The 10,940-nt window shown below is 43.3% G+C and overlaps 1 pseudogene; it reads right to left on the bottom strand.

Annotated features, from left to right (window-relative positions):
• Positions 1 to 9,911: 9,911 nt before the first annotated feature.
• Positions 9,912 to 10,238, bottom strand: LOC111818621 (annotated as a pseudogene).
• Positions 10,239 to 10,940: the final 702 nt, after the last annotated feature.

Here is a 10,940-nt window from a genome sequence, read left to right as displayed (position 1 = left end):
AAAAAAAAAAAAAAAACTCTCAGGGGTCAGGGAGATGGCTCAGTGGAATAAGCACTTCCCTGGCAAGCGCAAGGGTCTGAGTTCAATCCCTGGTTCTGCAAAAAAAAAAAAAAAAAAAAAAGCTTTCAAAGAGGTATTGTAGGCCAGAGCCCTCAGGTGGACACAGAAGTCTTCTGTAAGCTGGCACTAGCCCTCCTACAGCAATAGTGAAGCAGGGGTCGAATCTCTCCTCTCCTCCACACTCCATGTCACTGAGGTGGTGTCTTTCCTGCTTGGGTGTGAGTAGGTATGTAATTCTTGGGGTGGGAAGGAGGCAGCCACCTCTGAATAGCCCTGGAGCCCACGTATGTGTTACCTTAGATGGCAAAAGGGAACTTGCTGTGTGATTCTTTTTTGATGGAGAGATTGTCCTGGGTTATCCAGGGGGGTCATATATAATCAGATAGACCCTGCTAAGAAGGATGTAGGAAACAAGAGTGAGTAGTAGGAGACAGGGTGATGGAAGCAAGGGATGGGAGAGATGGAAACAAGGAGCTGTGAGCCTGAGTGGAGGTCGCTTCTAAGAGCTGGTGAGGGTGAGGCTATGGATTCACCCTGCGAGGGGGCTGCAGAGACAGCAGTGATTTTCATTTTTTGCTCCTGAAATTTCTTCATTCCCAAGTGCAAATTCACTAGCCCCATCCCTATTCATCTCTGGTTAGAAACAGATTTGGTCATATTCCACTTTTTTTTTTTTTTTTTAACTTGTCAACAGAATCTAGAAATTGTCTGTGGCCTGTCAAGTTTTGTTTTTTTTTTTGTATGAGAGATCAAACTCAGGACCTTAAGCTTGCCAGACTTATGTGGCCTGTCAGTTTAACCAGCCCAGCCATCACTTCCCCAGCATCTTCCTTTATACTTACTTAGCAATGTTTTTATTTTCATATTGTCTATTAATTAATTTTTTTTCGAGTAGTCTTTTTTAAAAATTTTATTTATTTATTTATTTATTTATGTGTGTGTGTGTGTGTGGCCAGCTCAGCCCATCAGGGAGCGGGGTGGGCTGGCATGTGGTGCTGGGGGATTGAACTGCAGTCCCTGTGCTTTGTTAAGCTTGTTCTACGTAGGTGCTTTAGACCACTGAGCCATCTCACCAGCCCCTCAAGTAGTCTTTTTAAAACATACCCAAACTGCGTGTGGTAGGGCACGTCTATAATCTCAGCACTCAGTGGGCTGAAGCAAGAGGATTGCCAGGAGTTTCAAGCCAGCCTGGAATACATAGTGAGATCCTGTCTCAAAAAGCCGAAAAAAAAAAGTAAAATATCTACAAATTCTTTGACCTTATTGGCTCACAGAATGTAGTGAAAGCAAGGCTGCTTACCTTAGAAGGCTAGATCAGAAAAGGCTATGCAGCTTCTGACTCACTATCTTGAGATGCTTGTCCAGGGGGAAGCCAGCTAGCACACAGGAAGCCCAGGTACTCTGAGATCGCATCTTGCTGGAGAGGCCGCCTCTGGTACTTTACTGACAGCCCTAGCAGAGCCTCCAGGCAACAGCAAGTATCAGAAGCCAGAGGGCAAGAGAACCATCTGAGGCATCCAACACTGCCTGGCCTTCAGGTGACAGTTGAACAACTTGTAGAGAGACAGTGAGAACTGCCATCTTTCCCAAGTGCCTGGCTCAAACAATTTTGAGAAAGCTAAACAGTTATTTTAAGTCACCAGATTTTGAAGTAAAGTATATAACCCTAGTGACAAGAATAACCTTTTGTCTATCTTTCTGCATACTATAGATACTATGCGTCCAGGAACAAAGAACATCTCAGCTCTGTGCAAATACTGTATCTGGTGTACCTGTCTACCACAGCTAGAGTGTGTACTGTTCTTCTGTCTTCACAGGCCTTCGTGCCTTCTTTAGAGTATATAGCAATTCTTTCTATCCCCCTTGCCACCCATATTTTTTCAGCCAGAATTACAATGTTCCTACTTCCTATTTCCCACATATATGTAGAAATGTAGGAGCCTCAAGGATTTGAAAAGGCAAGGAAATAAATTCTTCCCAGAGTTTCTAGAAGAACCAGCCTGCCAACATATTATATCCTGCTGAACTCTGGCACCTCTAGGACTAAGAGAATACATTTATGGTTTTGGGTTTTTTTTTTTTTTCTTTCAGTGTTGGGGATACGGTGGTTTGTTTGTTTGTTTTTCTTTTTTTGAAACAGGTCAGGCTGGCTTTGAGCTCAATTTGTAGCCCAGGCTGGTCTCCAACTGGCAATGATCCTCCTGCCTCAGCTTCCCCAGTGCTGGGCTTACAGGCGTGCAACACCACAGCTGGCTGTAGTGTTGGAGATTTGTAAAAGAATATATCTGTGTTTCTTTGTGTGATGGTGCTAAAGATTGAACACAAGGCCTTGAGCATGCAAGGCGATCACTATCACTGGAGTTATATTCCTAGTCTCATTTGTGTTCTGAGCTATGAGATAGGTGATACAGAAGAAACAGGAAATTAATGTATCCTCAACACCTGCCTGATACTTCTAATACCTTCTTCTTTATGTCTAAACCAGTCCAAGGAGTGTTGCTGTCATTTGCTACCAAAACAATGCTTTTATAATAAATGCTAGCCAGATGTAGCGGCGCACGGTGGTAATCACAGTGCTCGGGAGGCTGAGGCAAGAGGATCATTGCAAGTTTGAAACCAGTCTAGGCTACAAAATGCGCTCAAGGCCTAGCCTGAAGTGCATAGGGAAAGCCTGTCTCACTATGCATTAAATAAATATAGCAAGTATACAATAGTGGAGTTAGCCTTCCTTTTCCACTGTATCCACATACACTGATCCAACGAACAGTAGATTAGAAATATTTTTTTAAAATTATACCTATTCTGAATATATACTGGGTTTTTCCTTGTTATCATTCTCTAAGCAAACAATGTAATAACTATTGAATGGCACTGACATTGCACTAGGTATTTATTTATTTATTTTGCATGTTCACAGGTTTATATTTTAAACAGTATTGAGACTTGTGGAACCTTAGGTACACTTCGTGTTTCTCCACAATTTACAATTATACATCCCAATCCAAGCAATGAGAGAGTCTGTTGCAGCGAATAACAGAAGGAATGGGAGACATGCCAGGAATATTTTCTGGCTATGGAAGTTCAGATGAGATTTAGTGGACACATCACATGAGTAAAGTTGTGCTGTGAGCCTTCCACGGTACATCACAATGCTTGGCTTCAATGAGCAGTACCATAAAGCCAGTACCTTGCCCTGGTTAGCAATGATTTTAATTAAAATGTCAGTCCTCACATTGTCAACATCTGACACCAGAATGGAGCCCTACTCAGGAGTGGTATCAGATGGATACACATACTCCTGGGTACACTTGCTCCAGTGCATCCAGGTCCTCGGTCCTCAGACCCTGCATGGCAGGGCTACTACAGAGGGCTGGCAGTTACCTGGCAATCCTAGTTCTAAAGTGATAAGGGGACTGAAGTTTATGAGCTGAGGGTTGGAAGGTCCCTGGGCATTCAAGGTTCTTCCAGAAACATTAGCATCAAAAGGCAATCATATCATCAGCTATAGAAAGGATCAGCTTTCCTTTTTTATTCTCTTCCTCTGGAGTCACTACAGCTGCTATAGCAATTTGTGAACTCCTGTGTGAGTGTGAGCCAGGCTCATCCTCTGGCTTCTGGCCACTCAGGGTGCAGGGTGCTGGCAGTTCCCAAGGAGTGTGTCACTGCACTAGGTGTTTAAATAACCTAGAGATGATTTAAAGTATGACGGAAGGTGTGTGAAAGTTATACCAAACACGACACCATTTTATACAGCATTCTTTCTCTCTCCTCCATTCTGGTTCATGGATCCTCATAGTCACTGTGGTCTCACTGAGAAATGAGGAGACAGTATGTGAGAATGATGGTTTATTTTTTAAAATCATAACTTAAAGATTCACACTGAGAGCCTGTGAACTTACCAATTTCACCTTTTCTCACAAAGTCCCACCAAGAAAAGAATTTGAATTAGCAAATCTCTTTTTAAAACTTTTTTTTTATCTTGGTAAACTGTACATAGCATAAGACTTATCATTTCAACATTTTAAATATATAGTGTAGGGCCAGGGAGATGGCTCAGTAGGATAAGCGCTTGACTGGCAAACGCAAGGATCTGAGTTCAATCCCCGGTTCCGAAAAAAAAAAAAAAATAAATAAATAAATAAAAAATAAATATATAGTGTATAGTTCTGTGGCAGAAAGTCCTGTTGTAAGCCATCTGTACCACCATCTCCAGAATTTCTCATCTTCCCAAACTGAAATCCACTGGACACTGACTCCCCATTGTGCCTGCCTTCATGGTCTTGGTCGCAACTTTTTCTTGAAAAAGGCTATAGCATTTCTTATAAATTCAAAAACCAACCATTTAACTTTCTGGCAAATGCAAACATGGCCAGGCTCCTAAGCTGTCTTTGAATTGTCATGAAGTGAAACAAAACCAAACTTTCAAAGCAGGTCTCACCCTAACCATCAAGAAAAGTCACAACTTCAGCTTCATGCTATGTTCACTAAGCATGTGGTTTCCTGTGAGAACCAGGATGCAGGGGTACTCATCTCCACTAGAGACCAGAGACCCTGTGAAGAGGAACCAGGTCACATCTGCTCTTCTAGTTGATGAGGACCCCTCTGAGTCTCAAAACGAGAGTTGGACTTTTGTAGGTGTAGAAGCCTACCCGTTAGGTTGTTGTTGTTTTGGTAACGGGAATTGAACTCAGGACCTTGATGCTAAGCTGGTTGCCCAGCCCTACCCAGTTAGTATTAAAGGTTAGCTTTCAATAAAAAGTGAGGTCATCAGGGCCTGGGAGATGGCTCAGTGGAATAAGCGCTTCCCTGGCAAACATACGAGTCTGAGTTCAATCCCCGGTTCAGCCAAAAAAAAAAAAAAAAAAAAGTGAAGTCACCAATCTCATGATGACATAAAAATAAACACCTATAAAATATATTTTTTCCATTCGGTAATAAAAGTGGGAATTGAGGTATATGTTATAATAGGTTTAAAAGAAAGTCCAGAGGCCAGACAACATTTACATATGCAGAACATTAGATGTGAAAATATAAGAAAAAAAGGGAATGGGTTGTTGCTCTAGTTTGGGCCCCCCATGAGCTATTAGGAGGTAGCAGATCTATAGGAGGTGGGGTCTTGTGGAAGGAAGTTAGGTCACTGGAGCATGCCCTGACAGAAGATACAGGCACTGGTGCTTCCCCTTTTTCTAACTTTGCTTCCCAACTGCCATGAGGTAATCTGCTTCTTCTATCACATGCTCCCACCATGAAGCATGGACTCACCACATGCCCTAAAACAACAAGGCCAAGCAACCACAGGCCAAACCCACTGAAACTAAGCTAAAGTAAATCTCTCTTATTAAAAGCTGATGGTCTCTAAGGGCTGGCCAGACAGCTCAGTGGATTAAAGCGCCTGCTTCGGCAGAGTCAGGGACCAGTATCTCTGGGGTGCACTAAGATGGCAACTGAGACTCCCAGTGCTTGGCTTGGGAGGCTGAAAACAGGAGAATCACTATGAGTCCAATCTACCTAGTAAGATCCAGTATACTCTGTACTAAATACATTAAAAAAAAAAAAAAAAAAAAAAGTGGATGGTGTCAGGTATTTTGTCACAATGACTGCTGTGGTTTAGGTCTAAAATGTCCCTCAAAGTTTTTCGTCCAGAGGTTGGATCTATTCAGTAGAGACAGCTCCATGGGATGTGATCTAGAAAGTTACATGTTTGCCCCTGGCTCCTCCGTCCTTTTTATCTGCTTCCTCGTTGCCAGGAGGCAGGAAGCTTTCCTCTGTCATTCTATTTTAGCCTTAGAACCAACCCATCAAGAACTGCATCTCTGAAAACTGAGTCAAAGTAAAACTCTCTCTAAGTTGCAGGTGCTGGATATTTTGTCCCAGGGACAGGAAAGTGATAAATACAATAATCCAAAGGTGACTGGCATAGATAGGAAGAAAGTTCTATCCCACAGAAATAGAATTTCCATATTTATAAACAAGAATTATTTTTGAGTACTATCAGTCATTTATTCTTTTTTTTTTAAGTTTATTTTATTTAGTGTGTGTGTGTGTGTGTGTGTGTGTGTGTGGCCAGCTCAGCCCACCAGAGGGCAGGGCTGGCTGGCATGTGGTGCTGGGGGATTGAACCACAGTCCCTGTGCTTTGCTAAGCTTGTTCCAAGTAGGTGCCTTAGACCACTGAGCCATCTCACCAGCCCCAGTCATTTATTCTTAACAGAATTGGCATCATATAACTTGGAGGGATGCCTTTTAAAATTCAGACAATTTATGTTTTCTGATGAAACACTTTCTACCGATTGATAATAATTTCAATGAAGTTAATAGTAGCAGAAATGGGAGGTGTGCGGTAAAGGATAAGGAACTAGAAAGAAAAGAACAACATATACATTGAGAGAAAAAGAAAATCAGGAGCTGTTTATAGACCAAGAATCAGTGCTCTCATGTTTCTTGGCAAACCAGAGCTTCAATTGTTAAACCTTTACTCATTACCCAAATTCTTGTTGCATTCTGCAATGGAACTCTTTGATGTGAAAGATCTGAAGGCTTGCTGGAGGAACAGCCAGAAAAGAGGACCCTACAAAGCAAAGGTGGCTCCCACAGCCTTCTGGAACAGGGGCCCATCAGAAGGAGGCAAAGGCACAAGGGAGGGCACTTGGGCCACTAAGGTGGCCTGGTGAAAACTGGGCCCCTTAGAGCTGGGACAGCCTCATATATTTGCTATGCCATGGAGGCCTTGAGGGCCTGGCCTGAACGGATGGATCTAGCACTGGTGCCAGAAAGAACAGAGCTACCCCAAAGGAGCTCCAGAGATTCTTTGAAGAAGAGACTTATGGGTCTATTGAGCAAATTCTTCTGTTTGGAGGGATTTTGGATCCCCTATGAGCACAAAACCCTATGGTATCTGCCCTGGCACTACCACAGCTGAATGGAAAGAATTCTTTTCAGCATCTGCTGAACTGAATAAATTCTTAAACCTTACAGCCTAGCAAGTGTTAGTAAACCCTGCCCCTTCCTGCAATTTTCAATGAAAATTGTAAGTTGCCAGAAGTTTAGAAATAGTCTCACTTTTATTACAAATGATGCCTATCATCCTTTCAATGACTGATTGTTAAAGTATATAATAAACCATTTCACATATATACAGGAGCCCAGCAGAGCCTAGCCACTCCTCTTGCTTGGGACATGAACACAAACCATGGGAGACAGAAGTCTCCGGGTGGAAGGCAGGAGCAGAAGAAAGCTGATGCTACCCTGAAAGCTGAGAGGCCAGAAGTGAAAGGAGATCTTAAGCAGACATTCTAGTTCTCTCTAAATGCTATACTTGGGCCCTCCTAGGTGATGCTGAGGCAGTGCCGCCTGGTTTCGATTCAGCCTGCGGTTCTGGGATTTCTTTGGGTCAGGGAGCCAGCTCTGTGGTACTGCCCTGGCGGAAGAAGGTGAGGGATGTGCACAGCAGAGGAGGAGCTGAGGAAGAGAACAGGATCCAAATCCAGAAGAGAGGAAGGGTCTGGAAATATGGTGCTCAAGGACCTGAGAGTAGCAGAGACTTTCACCTCCTGGGCTCACCCACCTGCTGTGATCAAGTCCTTTTGCTAAATCTCACCTCCTTCACCTGTGAAGAAGCTGATGGAACTACAAAACAACCCAAGATTGTTGCCACTAAGTATTGACTCTTGAACTGGATATTCAAGTCAGGACATTAGTTAAGCCACAGCTGTGAAGAGCAGAATCCTCTGAAGAACACAAACTAGCAAGACACACACCCTTATCCAGCTGGCTATTCATCCAAATTTTATCAAATGCCCTGGAGGTGCTAAAGCCCTTGTCCTGAGACCTAAAAGAAGAGCAAAACAAAAGAAGAGTCCTACTTTATTTTTTTATCTTATTTCTTTTTTTCCCATAATTTTGTTGAGAAATGAATGGCAATGAGACAGTTTCGGATCAAATTGTTGGGATGGTTTTGGTGGTTAGTACATTGCATGCGCTCTTCCTGGTTGTTGTTTGCTGTTCAAGATGTGGACATAATATCCTATTTATGGGCACTATTAGAACAGGTCCCTCTGTTTATTGAGAGAGTGTAACTATATGTCTATCCTGACCATTTTGAATGCACAGATACAGGGTGGACATTCACCTGTATCCCCTTTTTTGTTTAGTTCCATCATTTGAGTATTATGGTTGTGTAAACTCAGCAAAATACTGCAGGGGAGTCCAGTGGTCTGTGATGTTGTTGGGTCTTCTGCTTGACTGGCGGTGTTGGAGGTTGTTGACCTGAGTCCCCTGCAGCTCAACGTGGCACCGTGACTTTACTTCTTATACTTCATTTTTGTACTTTTCTGCTGGATGGTTGAGACCTAGATGGAGCAGGATCTATGCAACAAGAGTTGTAGCTTTGGGATCTGGTGGGGTCGGTCAAATCCCCTCAGGATTTGTCCTGGGATCCTGTGCCTCGGATTGTGTATCCTTTGTCAGTGTCGGCCGTGTGGATGAGTCGCGGCTATTGCTTGGCCAGTGTAGTCTCTGTGGGGGCCTGGGGGAATGTTTTCTCTCCTTCTGGCTCTCCTTGAGCACACTCTACATCATCGATCTCTTTGGCCCCATGATCTCCTTGATCAGAGAATTTGGGACACTGCTGAGTTGCATGGCATTGCAGTGCAGTTCTTGTATGTCCTGAGTCTTGATTGACCTTGGAAGGCTGGAGCCAGGGTGTTGGCTTTCCTAGTGGCCCTCCTTTTTCTCTGGTTTTGGTCTGCAAACTTGGGCTGTTGATCCTCTAGAGGAGAAGCTTGTTGTTGTCATACAGCCTGGGCTGTTGGGCTTGGCCTCACTGTCTGTCTGAGTGTCGGACATCTTGCGCATGGCATGGAGCAGGTGTTTTTCATCAGGTATTGATAAGTTGAAATTTAGGTCCCTACAGAATATGATGAAAAGACGTTTAAGGAAAATATATTTTGAAAATAGGGAAAAATAAATAAATAAATGCTATACTTGGGCTGGCCAGATAGCTCAGCAAATTAAAGCACCTGCATAGGCAGGCACAGAGACCGGGGTTTGATCCCTGGTGTGTCTTGCTGGTCTCACTCACAGAACTCTTAATATTTCTCTACCCTTCTCTATTGGTGTTGGCCATAAATACATTGTGGGACCTACCCTGGTTTTTTTTTTTTTTTAATTTGGGCTTTATTTTATTTTATTTTTTTCTTTTCAAAGTTTTATTGATAAACATATAGCAATGAGACAGTTTCAAATCAAATCGAAAGTACAGTTTCAACAAATAATACACTGCATATATTCTTCTTAGTGGTTAATTGCTGTACAAGATGCGGACTTGTGATCCTATTTACAAACACCATTAGAACAAATCATTCTATTCATTAAGAGAATGCAACTATATATCTATCCCAACCACTTTGAATACACAGATACAAAATGCACATTAATAGTTATACCCCATTTTACCCTGATTTGACGGTGGGTCAGAAGACTCCTCGTTCCAGATGGGTCTTGCCCATATCCTGGGGAGAGGAACGCTGCACAGATTAGCAAAGAATGATGAAGTAAACAGGCCTTGCTGAGCTTCCCCACCCAGTCTAGCATTAGGTCATATCTTTTTTATCCAATCACATTTTGACTTGATTGTCAGTGCTTCAGTCACGCCTTTGCAATGATGTCTCCATAAAAACACAATGGGGGGGGAGCACAGTGGGTTTCTCAGAATTTCTAGATAGCTGACTCTGATATCCCACAAGGTGACATGGTGAAGCTCTGTAGACTTTCCTTCTAACTTGCCCTACGCATCTCATTTGCATTCTTTTTCTTAAAATCTGTTGTTTTTTTTAACATGTTACAAAATGAGGTTTAGTTGAAAAGACCAAAGCCCATGTCATCCACAGATTCTTCTGATTCTTCTTTCTTTGCTTCCACCTTCTCTTCAGCTGGGGCAGCAGTGGTGGAGGGGGCAGATGCAGCGCCCGCTGCTGGAGCAGCGCCTCCAGCTCCTACTGCAGATGAGGCTCCCGATGTTGACGTTGGCCAGGGCCTTTGAAAACAAGCAAGGCCAAAAAGGGTCGACATTGACACCAGCCGCTTTAATGAGGGCATTGATCTTATCCTCTGTCACAGTCACCTGTCAGAGTGCAGGATAAGGGTGGAGTAGATGCTGGTGAGTTAGGAGACAGAGGGCATGATGTGGGCTGCCGGGCGTGGTGCTAGTCATTGGAAGAAGTGAGGGCCACACCCCAAAGCAGCCTTAGCTTCCTCGGAAGAACAGAGCACCTTGGCAGCAGCTGAGCTAGCTTGGTGGTCTAAGCCTTGCTTGGCAAGTACAAGGACCTGGGTTTGATACCCGGTACCACATGCTGTGCTGGCCCTGGAACCCTATGCCCGACATGCTTCCAGAACCCAGGTGTGGTGGCACATACCCATAATCTCAGAGCTGGGGAGGTTGAGGAGGATTTTTATGAGTCTGAACTCTGTGGCAAGACCCTACACCAAATAAATAAATATTTAAGATAATAATAATACAACATACCTGGTTATGTGTTCCCCTGAGGTCTACAAGTGACTCAAGCAGAACTGAACCTGAGGAAAGGATCATTTGAATCCCAATTTATAGTTGGTCAATCAGAAAGACAAGTGAAAACGACATGGAAAGGTGACTAGCATCTAAAGGGTGTGAGTGTGTGTGCATGTGTGTGTACATGCATCTGTCTGTGTGTAAGGCAGTCTTGGGGCTCAGTCTTCAACCTGTGGGTTCTAATACTATCTCAAGTAGAGAGTGTATAACTGAACTCATATAAAGGACAGGTGACTAGTGCCCAAATTCTGCTTGCTAGGGGGAGAAACTCACATCTGCTGTCAGAATCATCTGTGTTTTAGTTTTTTTTT

Source organism: Octodon degus, unplaced genomic scaffold (genome assembly GCF_000260255.1).
Source record: "Octodon degus isolate 3935 unplaced genomic scaffold, OctDeg1.0 scaffold00098, whole genome shotgun sequence".
Taxonomy (NCBI): domain Eukaryota; kingdom Metazoa; phylum Chordata; class Mammalia; order Rodentia; family Octodontidae; genus Octodon; species Octodon degus.
The sequence above is the reverse complement of the archived record's forward strand: the minus strand, read 5'-3'. Positions and strand labels throughout refer to the sequence as shown.